Raw genomic sequence first — 8,907 nt, 5'->3', positions numbered from 1 at the left:
CCCAGGTGGAGGTGCGAGTGGCATGATCTTGGCTCAACTGCAAACCTCCACCTCACCAGGTTAAGTGATTCTCCTGCCCAGCTCCTGAGTAGTGCTGGATTACAGGAGCGCTGCCACCACTCACTAATTTTTTGTATTAGTAGGACAGGGTTTCACCGTTATTGGTCAGGCCTCAGTTCAATTCCTGACCTCCAGGTGATTCACCTGCCTCAGCCTTCCAAAGTGCGTGGGATTACAGCATGAGCCACCGCCCGGCCTCTTTGCCACTCTTATGTCTATCGTGAAGTGTCTGTTGCATTCTTTTGCCCATTTTTAGTTGGGTTGTTTGGTTTTCCTGCTATTGAGTTTAAAGAGTTCTTCGATATATCTACATACACTCCTTATTGGATTATACAATTTGCAATATTTTTGGTCTACGGCTGTCCTTTTTATTCCCTAGCAATCTTAGGAGAACAAAAGTGCTATTTACTTACTGAAGTATGATTTATCATATTTTTTCTGTATAGATTTTGCTTTTCCTGTGTCTGAGAAAATCTTTACTTCATCGAGAGGTACAAAGATTTTCTACTTGTTCTTCACTAATACTTCATATTTTACATTCTTATACCTAGATCTTAAAGATTCATTTTCCAGTTACTGTTTTTTCATTGATGTGAAAAATACTGATCAAGAGTTATGGTTTGCATGGGAGTAATGTACTTGCTGTAGCACCAGTTGTTGAAAGACCATCCTTTCATGCATGAATTGACTTGACACCTTTGGTTGAAAATGTATTCCATCCAGAATATTCACACAACCAAGAGGCAAAAACAACACAAACGTCATCGACAGGTGAGTGGGAAAAAATAATGTGAAACATGCTTAAACGGGACCATGTATTCGGCCTTAAAAGGAAGGAAGATTCTCACGCATGTTATAGTTGAATGAATCTAGTGGTTCATGAAAGGCCATGTCACAAAGACAAATACTATCCCAACCTCCACTAACATCAAGTTTTCTTCTTTTCCTTTCTTCTTCGTTTTTTTTTTTTTTTTTTTGAGATGGAGTCTTGCTGTTGCCCAGGGTGGAGTGCAGTGGCGCGATCTCAGCTCACTGCAAGCTCCACCTCCTGGGTTCACACCATTGTCCCGCCTCAGCTTCCTGAGTAGCTGGGACTACAGGCGCCCGTCACCATGCCCAGCTAATTTTTTGTATTTTTAGTGGAGACGGGGTTTCACCGGTGTTAGCCAGGATGGTCTCGATCTCCCGACCTTGTGATCCACCTGCCTCAGCCTCCCGAAGTTCTAAGTGGTCAAATTCATAGAAACAGAGAGTAGAATATCGGTTACCAGCGACTAGGGGAGGGGAAATCGGGAGTAGTTGTTTAGTGGTACAGAGTTTCAGCTTTGCAAGATGAAAACGTTTTGGAGATTGGTTGCACAACAATATGAATATATTTAACACTACTTAAAAATGAGTAAGGCCTAGTGCAGTGGCTCACACCACTTTGGGAGGCCGAGACAGAAAGATCACTTGAGCCCAGGAGTTCAAGACCAGCCTGGGCATCATAGTGAGACGTCATCTCTACTAAAAAAAAAAAAAAAAAAAAAAACAAAAAACAATTAGCCAAGCACAGTGGTCCCAGCAACTTGAGAGGCTGAGGTGGGAGGATCACGTGAGCCCAGGAGGTCAAGGCTGCAGTGAGCCATGATTATGCCACCACACTCCAGCCTAGGTAACAGAGTAAGACTGAAAAAAAAAATGATTAAGGTGGTACATTTTATGCTATGCATTTTTAAACCACAATTAACCACAGATCTGTGAATCTGTTTCTGTACTCTGTGTTGTCCTGCTGACCTACTGTTGATACTGACATCATCAGTGCCACACTGGCTTGAGGACTGTCATTTTATAATATCTCTTGAAATAAATTAGCTTAACTGTTCCAATTGCGTCCTTCCTTTTCTTTTTCTTTTTCTTTTTTTTTTTTTGAGACGGAGTCTCGCTCTGTCACTCAGGCTGGAGTGCAATGGCACGATCTCAGCTCACTGCAGTCTCCACCTCCCTGGTTCAAGCAATTCCCCTGCCTCAGCCTCCCACGTAGCTGGGATTACAGGCACACGCCACCATGCCTGGCTAATTTTTTTTGTATTTTTTAGTGCAGACGGGGTTTCACCACATTGGCCAGACTGGTCTCGAACTCCTGACCTCAGGTGATCCACCTGCCTCGGCCTCCCAAAGTGCTGGGATTACAGGTGTGAGCCACTGCACCCGGCCATTCTCTTTTTCAAAGTTGTTTTGGATTTTCTAGATCTGTTGCATTTTCATATGAATTTTAGCAATAATTTATCAATTCCTTAGAGCCACTGGGATTTTGGTTGGGGTTGTATTGAATCTCTAGACCAATAAGGGGAGAATTAACATCTTAAAGATATTAAGTCTTAACATGAACAAAATGTATCTTTCCATTTATTTAGCTATTCTTTAATCCCTCAGGCATATTTTGTAAATTTATTTATTTATTTATTTATTTATTTATTTATTTTTTGAGACAGAGTCTTGCTCCGTCACCCAGGCTGAAGTGCAGTGGCGCAATCTCGGCTCACTACAACCGCCTCTGGGGCTCAAGGGTCTCTTGTGCCTCAGCCTCCTGAGTAGCTGGGATTACAGGCATGCACCACCATGCCTGGCGAATTCTTTTGAATTTTAATAGAGACAGGGTTTCACCACGTTGCCCTGGGTGGTCTCAAACTCCTGAGCTCAGTCGATCCGCCCGCCTCCGCCTCCCAAAGTGCTGGAATTACAGGAGTGAGCCACCCCTCCCAGCCTGTAATTTTCAATATGTAAGTTTTGCACATTTTTGTCAGATTTATTTCTAAGTATTTAAGTTTTTGATGTTATTAATAGAATTGCTTTTTATTTAGTGTATGATTGTTTGTTACTGTGGAAATACAACAGTTTTTTTTTTACTTCCCTTAAATCTGCAAACTTGCTAAACTCACTAATTACTTCTAGTAGCTACTGCATTCTACAGATTTTGCTACTGCATTCTACATTTCTACAAAACTGTAGAAATACAACAGTTTTTTTTTTGTTTTGTTTTGTTTTTACTTCCCTTAAAGTCTGCAAACTTGCTAAACTCACTAATTTTTTGTAGTAGCTACTGCATTCTACAGATTTTGTAGGATTTTCTACGTAGGCAATCATTGGTCTGTGAATGAAAACAGTTTTCCTTACTTTTCAATTGGGCACCTTTTTTCTTTTTCTTGCCTGATTGTCCTGTCTCTAGCCTGCATTGCAGTGTTTAGTAGAAGTAATTAAAGTGGACATCCCTGCCTCGCTCCTGATCTTAGGATCTTAGGGGAAAGCATTCCTTCTTTTACGATTGGGTACAATGTCAGCTGTATGTTTTTTGCAGACGCCCTTTATCAGATTGAGGGAATTCCCTTCTATTCCTGTGTTGCAGAAAGCTAATATCTGGAATGGATTTTGGATTTTGTCAAATGCTTTTTCTGCCTCTATTCCGATGATCATCTGGTTTTTCTATTAATGTGGTAAATTACATTGCAGGATAATTTTCAAATGCTAAACCATCTTGCATTCCTGAAATAAATGCCACTTTGTCATGATGTATTATCCTTACTATACACTGATAAATTCAATTTGCTCACATTTTTGTTGAGAATTTTGTGTGTGGGTTTGTGAAGGCTATTGGTTTTCTCTTTTCTTTTCTTACCATGTATTTGTCTGATGATAGTACCAGCATATGCTGTGGCTTCATGGAATGAGCTGGAAAGTATTTCCTCCTACACTATTTTCTGGAAGAGTCTCTGTAAAATTGGTGTTATTTCTTTCTCAAATATTCGTATATGTTTGAGGCTTATTATTATGAGATTCACCACTGAAGCCTTTGAGTCTGGAGTTTTGTTTGTAGAAAGGTTTTTTCTTTTTATTTAACTTCTTTAATAAATAAAAGAATATTTTTTTCTATTTTTTCTGGAGTGAGTTTTGATAATTTGTCATTCAAGAAATATGTCTATTTCATTTCGTTGCACTTAAGTAAAGCTGTTCATAACATTCCCTTATTATTCTTTTAATGTGTGTAGAATCTGTAATGATGCCTCCTTTCCCATTCCTGGTACTGGTAATTTGTGTTTTCTATATTGTTTTTCCTGCTCAGTCTACCCAGAGGTTTATCAATTTTATTTACCTTCTCAAAAATGAGCTTTGGTTTTACTGATTTTCTCTGTGGTCTGTTTTCTAGTTCATTTGATTTCTGCTGCGACCTTTATTTATCATTTTCTGCTTCCTTAGAACTTAATTTGCTCTTCTTTTCTAATGTCTAAAGAAAATGCTAATATCAGATATTTGAGACCTTCCCTCTTTTTTAATGTAGATATTTAGTGCTATGAATTTCCACTTAAATACAGCATTAGCTGCATCCCACAAAACGTAATACATGTTTTTATCTTCATTAAGTTCAAAACACTACCTAATTTTCCTTTTGATTTCTTCTTTGACACATGGGATATTTAGTAGTATGTTAGTTTCCAAATATAATGGGAATTTTGCAGATAGCTTTTTACTGTTGATTTCTAATTTAATTCCATTTTGGTCAGAGAACCTACTCATTTTAGACATCTTTTCTGGCCCAGAATGTGGTCTATCTTGATACACATTCAATGTATTCTGCTGGCGTTGGGTGGAGTTTTCTATAAATGTCAGCTGAATCAAGTTGTTTGATAGTGTTCAAATCTTCTACCTGAACTAAGCTTCTCTATTTGTTTTATGGAATGCTGAGAAAAGACTGTTGAAATCTCCAGCTACAGTTGTGAATTTGCCTGCTTCTCCTTGCAGTTCCATCAGGTTTTGGTCTTTTGAAGCAAAACTTTAAAAGTATTTTGAAACTCTATAACTAAGTGTACAAAATGTTTAGGATTTATATGTCCTCTTGATTTATTTATCCCATTATCATTATAAAATGGCCCACTTATCCCTGGCAATGTGAAGGCAAAACACTTCTGAGTACTCTACTCGGTATCCTGTCAATTCTGTGGTTTTTCACTCTAAATGGTGGGAATAGGAACTATTCCTGGCCCTGTGTTAGCTAGCAATGTTATTTCTGAAATTCTTTCCTTGGCTAGCTTCATCAGATGCATGTACTCATCAGTACTGAGCTGAAGACGCAAGAAGGAGCCTCTGCAGGCCTCTGTTCCTCTTTCACTGTGCAGCTCTCTCCTCCCTGGCACTCTGCCCTGAGAACTCCAGCTTTCCTGTCCTCCCTGGACTCCCAGCGAAGTGTCCTCAGCTCAGGGAGACCACGTGTCTTTGCTTATGTTACACATCCCTGTGCTGCAGCCTGGAAACTCTCTAGGTGGTACACAGAGGCAATCACAGGGCTCACCTCATTTGCTTTCTCTCTTGGGGATTGCCGAACTTTACTGTCTTTTAAGTCTGATGTCTTGAAAACTGCTGCTTAAGATATTTGCCTGGATTTTATAAACATATGCAAGTGGTTCTGTGAACACCGACTTTGTCTCTTCACTGCACAGTGTTCCAAAGTGTATACTTGTCACATTTTGTTTATTCATTCTTCTAAAGATGAATAATTAGGCTACCAACTTCTGCTACACAAATAACTGTGCAAAAACAGCCTTGAATGCATTCCCAGGTGAGTCAGTGTGAGCATGTTTACAGGGTGCGCTCTCGAGAGACAGCGCTCACAGGGCACATTTACTTTTACTAAGCACGTCCATGTTACTTCTCAGAGATCCTCCACCAGTTCCTACTCAGGGCTACAAGAGCCTCCCTTCTCATCAATTCCCACCCAAATTTGACATCCAACCCCTTTCTAATTTTTACTGAGGGATGTAAATTGGTATGTCAGTGTTGTTTTCTTTATCGTATTGTGAGAAAACATTTTAATGGTCCATTTTCAAGGCATGATAAATCTAAGCACTGGCAGCCAGCCTGTGGATGGAACAAACCATACGGCTCATGCACCTGGAAGGTCATGAGTATGTACATGAGAATGTGGAGGAGGGGTCGGCCATAAAAGGGAAGAAAGTTTCATTATTGGCAAATCGAAACTTAAGTGGGGAAGGGGACGGGGTATAACCTTATAAGGGGGAAAATGAAACTCAGGTGATGTCGGGGACGATTGTAACTCCGTAGTACTCGACCAATGAGGACCTGGGAGAGGGTTTGTGTGCTAGGAGATCAATTACCTGCTGTAACTGCTCCAGGTGTGCCTGCCTACCAGACATCTGATCTTGCAAGACTGCCATTAAAAGTCTTGCTGGCTGAGCACGGTGGCTCACGCCTGTAATCCCAGCACTTTGGGAGGCCGAGGCTGGCGGATCACAAGGTCCAGGTTGGAGTGCAATGGTGCAATCTTGGCTCACTGCAAGCTCCACCTCCCAGGTTCAAGCAATTCTCCTGCCTCAGCCTCCTGAGTAGCTGGGATTACAGGCGCCCACCACCACACCTGGCTAATTTTGTATTTTAGTAGAGATGGGGTTTCACCATGTTGGCCAGGCTGGTCTCAAACTCCTGACCTTGTGATCCACCCGCCTCAGCCTCCCAAAGTGCTGGGATTACAGGCGTGAGTCACCGCGCCCGACCTCCTCTGTCTGCTTTTAAGAGTTTCTCCTTGCTTTCTGTTATCAGCAGTATGAATATGACATGACTAAGTGTTTTGTTTATTTGTTTGGAATCCATTGCTTCCTAAATATTTTGTTTGGTGCCTACCATTAATTTGGATAATTATTGGCCATTATTTCTTCAGATTTTCTGCCTCATTCTCCTTTTTTCTTCTGGAATTCTAATAATGCATAAGTCAGATCATGTGGCTGTAAGATAAGTGGCTTAAAACAACACACACTTATCTCAGAGTTTCTGTGGGGGCAGGAGTTCAGGCACAGCTTAGCTGGCTTGTTGTTGGGTCTTACGAGGCTACAATTAAGGTGTCAGCTGGGTTGCATTCTCATCTGGAGGCTTGACAGGGGAAGGATCAAAGCCCCCTCAGATTCTTGGCAGAATTTGTTTCCTTGAAGTTGTAGGAATTATGGCACCTTGCTTCTCACCCAGCAAATGAGAGACCCTTGAGAATGAGTCTGCGAGCAAGATGGAGTCTTGTATAACATCAGGTGATTGGGGAGGGACATCCTATCACCACTGCCATATTCTGTTGTTCAAAAGCAAGCCACAGGCTCTGTCCACCCTCAAGACGAGAGGATTACTCAAGGATGTGAACACCAGGAGGCAGGGATCACGCATCTACCTTAAAACCTGTCCACCCCATAGGGGAAGAATATGAAGGCAAGAGCTGAATCTAGTGTTTAGCGGAGATCCTGGAGATATAGATTTTAGGATCATCAGCATATGGATGGCATTTAAAGGACTGAACTGGATGAGTTCACTGAAGATGTGGATAGAAAAGATGTACAAGGACTGAGGCCTGAGGCAAGGCACCCTGATGTTAAGGAGTCAAAGTGTTGCCAGTGTGCCCTGGGATCCTGTAATCTCCCAGGATAGAAATAGAGATCAGCAGTGGCAGCAGCAAGGAGAAAGAGAAAGCTTTATTTTGCTTGTGCACAAGCAAGTCAGCACCGTGAAAGGAAAACGGTGGGCTACCCCCCACCCGCCCCCCGGGGGGTGGCACGTGGGTTAGTTTCACAGGGAAGGGATTGGTCCAGGCACGGATGGGAGGGGTTTGTCTAGCGCTTCTCAGTAGCTTTGCATGCTTCTTCATGCGTCCCATGCAACATTCACATTTTAAATCTCTACCCCTAGGTGTGATTTTTAGCGTGAAAATGAGGAAGGGGTAACTATGGTTGAAATTTAAGTCTAACTGCACATGTGGAACCCCGGGGAAGTCCCTTGGCCCCTAAAGCAAGAACTTGTGCTTAATAGTTTCTTGGGTCTTATGCTGTGGATTGGCTGGAAGTTAAGCTACAACTTAAGGAAGGGGCTTTTGTTCTTTTCCTCTAAACCCCATCAAAACAGGCAAGTGGCCAGGTTGCCGGTTTCAGGAGAGACGGGTAACTGAGACTTGAAGATGTGGTCTCCGGGATAAGAGGAAAGTGAGAGACGCATGGTGTCCTGGATGGGGAGTGAAGAAAGCGTGTCTAGCAGGAATGACTATCGATTCTGCTGTAGTCCCCGGACGACGAGGACTGAGAGCTGACCACTGACAATGTAGAGATCACAGACAAGAGTTTTTGGTGGAGTGGTTGTGTTACTGGTAAAGGGTCCTGATCCAGACCCCAAAAAAGCGTTCTTGGATCTTGTGCAAGAAAGAATTCCAGGCCAGTCCACAGAGTCAAGTGAAAACAAGTTTATTAAGGCAGCGAAGGAATAAAAGAATGGCTACTCCATAGAGCAGGATGTTCCCAAATCACCAGGAGGAAGGCGTCCACCTGGATACAACGCTTGTTTATATGTAAGATGAAAGCCAAAAAACATCACGGGGGAGACGTGCTGTACTATCTGGGCTCGTCAAACAAAGGACTGCTAATCTTTGCATAAGGCCTGTCCTCTGCGAGCATCTATATCATTATCTTTATTTTTATTTATTTATTTATTTTTTGAGACAGAGTCTCGCTCCATCGCCCAGGCTGGAGTGCAGTGGCCGGATCTCAGCTCACTGCAAGCTCCGCCTCCCGGGTTTATGCCATTCTCCTGCCTCAGCCTCCCGAGTAGCTGGGACTACAGGCGCCGCCACCTCGCCCGGCTAGTTTTTTGTATTTTTTTAGTAGAGACGGGGTTTCCCCGTGTTAGCCAGGATGGTCTCGATCTCCTGACCTCGTGATCCACCCGTCTCGGCCTCCCAAAGTGCTGGGATTACAGGCTTGAGCCACCGCGCCCGGCCATATATCATTATCTTTAAAGCGAAACTTCAACTAAGAATGCTTTTTGTTCTTTTTT

Source organism: Rhinopithecus bieti, unplaced genomic scaffold (genome assembly GCF_001698545.2).
Source record: "Rhinopithecus bieti isolate Rb0 unplaced genomic scaffold, ASM169854v2 scaffold_9449, whole genome shotgun sequence".
NCBI lineage: Eukaryota > Metazoa > Chordata > Mammalia > Primates > Cercopithecidae > Rhinopithecus > Rhinopithecus bieti.
Note: the sequence above shows the minus strand (reverse complement) of the source record.